The following is a 6769-nucleotide window of genomic DNA, read 5'->3' on the forward strand; positions in this document are numbered from 1 at the left end:
CTTACATTTAGGTCTTTAACCCATTTTGAGTTTATTTTTGTGTATGGTGTTAAGAAGTGTTCTAATTTCATTCTTTTCCATGTAGCTGTCCAGTTTTCCCAGCACCACTTATTAAAGAAGTTGTCTTTTCTCCATTGTATAGTCTTGCCTCCTTTCTCAAAGATGAGGTGACCATACATGTGTGGGTTTATCTCTGGCCTTCTATTCTGTTCCATTGATCTATATTTCTGTTTTTGTGCCAGTATCATACTGTCTTGATGACTGTAGCTTTGTAGTATAGTCTGAAGTCAGGGAGCCTGATTCCTCTCTCTCCGTTTTTCTTTCTCAAGATTGCTTTGGCTCTTCGGGGTCTTTTGTGTTTCTTTACAAATTATGAAATTTTTTGCTCTAGTTCTGTGAAAAATGCCATTGGAAGTTTGATAGGGATTGCATTGGATCTGTAGATTGCTTTGGGTAGTAGAGTCATTTTCACAATGTTGATTCTTCCAATCCAAGAACATGGTATAACTCTCCATGTTTGTATAATCTTTAATTTCTTTCATCAGTGTCTTACAGTTTTCTGCATACAGGTCTTTTGTCTCCTTAGGTAGGTTTATTTTAGGTATTTTTTTCTTTTTGTTACAATGGTAAATGGGATTGTTTCCTTAATTTCTCTTTCTGATTTTTCATCATTAGTGTATAGGAATGCAAGAGATTTCTGTGCATTAATTTTGTATCCTGCTACTTTACCAAATTTTTTGATTAGCTCTAATAGTTTTCTGGTAGCATCTTTGTGATTCTTTATGTATAGTATCATATCATCTGCAAACAGTGACAGTTTTACTTCTTCTTTTCTAATTTGGATTCCTTTTATTTCTTTTTGTTCTCTGATTGCTGTGGCTAAAACTTCTGAAACTATGTTGAATAATAGTGGTGAGAGTGGGCAACCTTTTCTTGTTCCTGATCTTAGTGGAAATGGTTTCAGTTTTTCACCATTGAGAATGATGTTGGCTGTGGGTTTGTCAAATATGGTCTTTATTATGTTAAGGTAATTTCCCTCTATGACTACTTTCTGGAGGGTTTTTATCATAAATCGGTGTTGAATTTTGTCAAAAGCCTTTTCTGCATCAGTTGAAATGATCATATGGTTTTTTTCCTTCAATTTGTTAATATGGTTTATCACATTGATTGATTTGTGTATATTGAAGAATCCTTGCATTCCTGGGATAAACCCCACTTGATAATGGTGTATGATCCATTTAATGTGCTGTTGGATTTTGTTTGTTAGTATTTTGTTGAGGATATTTGCATCTATGTTCATCAGTGATATTGGTCTGTAGTTTTCTTTCTTTCTGACATCTTTGTCTGGTTTTGGTATCAGGGTGATGGTGGCCTCGTAGAATGAGTTTGGGTGTGTTCCTCCCTCTGCTATATTTTGGAAGAGTTTGAGAAGGATAGGTGTTAGCTGTTCTCTAAATGTTTGATAGAATTCACCTGTGAAACCATCTGGTCCTGGGCTTTTGTTTGTTGGAAGATTTTTAATCACAGTTTCAATTTCAGTGCTTGTGTTTAGTCTGTTTATATTTTCTATTTCTTCCTGGCTGAGTCTCGGGAAGTTGTGCTTTTCTCAGAATTTGTCTGTTTCTTCCAGGCTGTCCATTTTATTGACGTATAGTTGCTTGTAGTAATCTCTCATGATCCTCTGTATTTCTGCAGCATCATTTGTTACTTCTCCTTTTTCCTCTCTAATTCTATTGATTTGAGTCTTCTGCCTTTTTTTCTTGATGAGTCTGGCTAGTGGTTTATCAATTTTGTTTATCTTCTCAAAGAACCAGATTTTAGTTTTATTGATCTTTGCTATTGTTTCCTTCATTTCTTTTTCATTTATTTCTGATCTGATCTTTATGATTTCTTTCCTTCTGCTAACGTTGGGGTGTTTTTGTTCTTCTTTCTCTAATTGCTTTAGGTGTAAGGTTAGGTTGTTTATTTGATATGTTTCTTTTTTCCTGAGGTAGGATTGTATTGCTATAAACTTCCCTCTCAGAACTGCTTTTGCTGCCTCATATAGGTTTTGGGTCGTCATGTTTTCATTGTCATTTGTTTCTAGGAATTTTTGGATTTCCTCTTGGATTTCTTCAGAGATCTCTTGGTTATTTAGTAGCATATTGTTTAGCCTCCATGTGTTTGTATTTTTTACAGATTTTTTCCTGTAATTGATATCTAGTCTCATAGTGTTGTGGTCGGAAAAGATACTTGATACGATTTCAATTTTCTTAAATTTACCAAGACTTGATTTGTGCCCCAAGGTATGATCTATCCTGGAGAATGTTCCATGAGTACTTGAGAAGAAAGATTATTCTGTTGTTTTTGGATGGAATGTTCTAAAAAATATCTATTAAGTCCATCTGTTTTAATGTATCATTTAAAGCTTGTGTTTCCTTATTTATTTTCATTTTGGATAATCTGTCTATTGGTGAACATGGGGTGTTAAAATCCCTTACTATGATTGCATTACTGTCAATTTCCCCTTTATGGCTGTTAGCATTAAGTATTGAGGTGCTCCTATGTTGGGTGCATAAATATTTACAATTGTTATATCTTCTTCTTGGATTGATCCCTTCATCATTATGTAGTGTTCTTCTTTGTCTCTCGTAATAGTCTTTATTTTAAAGTCTATTTTGTCTGATATGAGAATTGCTACTCCAGCTTTCTTTTGATTTCCATACACATGGAATATCTTTTTGCATCCCCTCACTTTCAGTCTGTACGTGTCCCTAGGTCTGAAGTGGGTCTCTTGTAGACAGCATATATATGGGTCTATTTTTGTACCTGTTCAGCCAGTCTATGTCTTTTGTTTGGAGCATTTTATCCATTTACATTTAAGGTGATTATCAATATGTATGTTTCTATTACCATTTTCTTAATTGTTTTGGGTTTGTTATTGTAGTTTTTTTCCTTCTCTTGTGTTTCCCGCCTAGAGAAGTTCCTTTAAGATTTGTTGTAAAGCTGGTTTGGTCCTGCTGAATTTTCTTAGCTTTTGCTTCCTTGTAAAGATTTTAATTTCTCCATCGAATCTGAATGAGATCCTTGCTGGGTAGAGTAATCTTTGTTGTAGGTTTTTCCCTTTCATTATTTTAAATATGCCCTGCTACTCCCTTCTGGCTTGCAGAGTTTCTGCTGAAAGATCAGCTGTTCACCTTATGGGGATTCCCTTGTGTGTCATTTGTTGCTTTTCCTTTGCTGCTTTTAATAATAATATTTACCCAGACCCTTTCTTTTCTCTTCTTCTTCTGGGACCCCTATAATTCAAATGTTGGTGTGTTTAATGTTTTCCCAGAGGTCTCTGAGATGGTCCTCAATTCTTTTCATTCTTTTTTCTTTATTCTGCTCTGCAGTAGTTACTTCCACTCTTTTATATTCCAGGTCACTTATCTGTTCTTCTGCCTCAGTTATTCTGCTATTGATTCCTTCTAGAGAATTTTTATTTTCATTTATTGTGTTGTTCACCATTGTTTGTTTGCTCTTTAGTTCTTCTAGGTTCTTGTTAAATACTTCTTGTATTTTTTCCATTCTATTTCCAAAATTTTGGATCATCTTTACTATCATTATTCTGAATTCTTTTTCAGGTAGACTGCCTATTTCCTCTTCATTTGTTTGGTCTGGTGGGTTTTTACCTTGCTCCTTCACCTGCCGTGTATTTCTCTGTCTTCTCATTTTGCTTAACTTACTGTGTTTGGGTCGTCTTTTCTCGGGCTGCAAGTTTGTAGTTCCCATTATTTTTGGTGTCTGCCCCCAGTGGGTAAGGTTGGTTCAGTGGGTTATGTAGGCTTCCTGGTGGAGGGGACTGGTGCCTGTTTTTTGGTGGATGAGGCTGGATCTTGTCTTTCTGGTGGGCAGGACCGCACCCAGTGGTGTGTTTTAGGGTGTCTGTGAACTTATTATGATTTAAGGCAGCCTTTCTGCTAGTGGGTGGCATTGTGTTCCTGTCTTGCTAGTTGTTTAGCATGGGGTGTCCAGCACTGGAGCTTCCTGTTCGTTGAGTGGAGCTGGGTCTTAGTGTTGAGACGGAGATCTCTGAGAGAGCTTTTGCCGTTTGATATTATGTGGAGCTGGGAGGTCTCTCATGGACCAATGTCCTGCACTCGGCTCTCCCACCTCAGAGGCTCAGGCCTGACACCTGGCCGGAGCACCAAGACTCTGTCAGCCCCCTGGCTTCTGGGTGACTATGGATTCCACAAAAAGCACTGAATGAAAAGGTGAAAAGCTGAGCAGTTTTCATTACTCTGTGGAACTTTAATCCAGAGGTTGACTGCTTGTATTCTCACCTACAAATGAGGTTTTGGAAGATACTCTGAAACAGTTGTCTTATTACCATTTCTGCTCTCCTCTTTCATTCATGTGGTAAAACTGTGCTTAACTGACCTTTGAAGTTGGGGATAGTCATGTGACTTGTGTCGGCCAATGATATAAGAGTAGAATATTACGTGCCCTTTGCAGGTTGAAAGCTTGTGAAAACAAGCCCTTTAATCTCTTCAGCAAATGGTAGACACTCTGACACCTGGTATCGCTTAGTGAGGACAATGTGGCATAGAGCCCAAAGCTAATCCTTGAAGCACATACAGAGTGAACAGAAAAGTAAACCCTGATTTTTAAGTCATTGAGATTTGGCCATTGCTTGTTATACAACATCTATGGTACTATCCTTTCTGACATGTACACTTTTAAAGTAATTGAAAAACTACTATTGATCTGAAAATTCTAGAAGCCGATGTGCTTTGAGCTGTTTTCTCCTCTGGGATATGTCAGTCCCTCTCCCCATGTGACATGAAATGTTCGAGAATTTAATGTTGCAGAGATTACAGCTCTGGTGTCAGCAACAACCCATGCACTCTGATTTATTTCCCATCAAAATCTATTGGATATTAATGTTAAAAAGATTGAATTCTGTGAGATCCTATGTCCACTGATTTCCATGTATACATGTACACAGTAAACATTACCTTCTCCATAAAAATTTTGCTTAGTTTAAGGAAATCAACATTAGTTCATCTACATGTAAAATATGGTATCAAACATCTTTAGTTTATTTAGATAAAATAGAAATTGATTTCAACATACCAGAGATTGAATTTGAAGAGCCCACAGAATATTTCCTTGGCTTTTTAATGTTCCATAAACATTATCATTCCAAAAGAATGGTCTAAAAATTTCTTAGCGAAAAATTGTTTTCTAAATTTTCTTTAGTGAAAACTCTATTTGTTTTCCAAATTAACACTTCTTTACTGAGTTCCCATTGGTTAGTTTTATTTACTATCTTTTGATGTCCTACAGGCAATTCATCAAAAAAAATCCTTTTACATGTCAATCATATACCTATATTTCAAACTCTTGAGTAGGTGGAATCCACAGACTATCATGGCACTTCAAGCAAAGTTCTGTATTAATAAATTGTCTTTGTGCAACACTCCAACTGGAAGCCAGGAAATAAATTAAGTGGTAAGTTTAACTCTCATTTTCTAATCTCAGATTTTAAAACTGGTATTTTTCATTTAAAGAAACAGTTTTACTAAAGAGAACAACAGATAATCATCCGTTATATATCTGAACTGCAGTGTAGAGAAAAAGAAGTTACTGCCTTTAATATTATACTTATTAAAGTGTTTAAGATTGAAAGTGCACACAAAGTAGGCAATTATTTATGCAATTCAGCACAAAAAAAGATACTTCAATAGAAATACCCAGCCCCTGAATTTGAGCCTGAAGTGTTTGCAAGGCCTCCATTTACAATATCATTATTTACCTTTGTTGTGCCTTTTTTGTTTTTAAATGAAAGAAACCAGATCCTCTTCCTGATGGTATCAATGAGGTAAGCAACTTTTGTCACTTTTACCTCCATCCACAAAAAAAAATTTCTGTATGGATTTTGTATGATTTAATCTCTGATTAAATTCATCTTTTTCAGAATCATTATTTTTCTAAATGTTTTTATTTTCTGAATATATATACAGCACCTAAACATGACTTTATTAAAAATTAATGACACGAAAAGAATAAAATTTGCCTGCTTAGAATAGTTACCAAGTCCAAGCTCCTACTGCTCACTGCACAACAGGCCAATAAATTGAGACACGAGGTGTTGGGACAAGGAATAGTGACTTTATTCAGAACGCTGGCTGACTGAGAAGATGGTGGACTAGTGTCCCAAAGAACCACTTTACCCAAGTTAGAATTCAGGTTTCTTTTATACTAAAAGGGGACAGGGTGTGCCTGTTTGTGGCCAACTTCTTGGTGCTGGAACCCTTTGTTCTTGCTGCTGTCCACGGAGGTCAGGTCGCAGTGTTTCTGTAAACCTCCAAGACAAAGGTTATTCTCCATTCTGCAACTTTTTATCACTATATGAAAGGAAGAGTGTTATACCTTTAAAGGTCAGAGCCTTGAGTATAGGCTATCCTGTATATTGCAGGCTACAGACAACAGTCTTTTACTAAGGTGCAGAGCCAGCTGGACTCAGCACAGGCAACAGAGCGCAAGGCTTAGAGCTAAAGGAATAGATTCAATATGGAGTCAGGTTTGTTCTTCTCTGTTATAAAATGACTTTTAACAAAAATTCTGAAGTTTTATAAGGGTATTGATAGATCAAGTCAATAGTTTTTGGTTTTGGTTTTGGCTTAAGTTGGCTTTTCTTATTAACCCATAGATAGATCAAAGTGAGGAAAAAGAGATTTAAAAAAAAAACTAAAAAAATAGACTTGGTCAAAGGTATACCTATTTTCAGAGATGCAAACTTGGA

Source organism: Physeter macrocephalus, chromosome 7 (genome assembly GCF_002837175.3).
Source record: "Physeter macrocephalus isolate SW-GA chromosome 7, ASM283717v5, whole genome shotgun sequence".
NCBI classification, from domain to species: Eukaryota; Metazoa; Chordata; class Mammalia; order Artiodactyla; family Physeteridae; genus Physeter; species Physeter macrocephalus.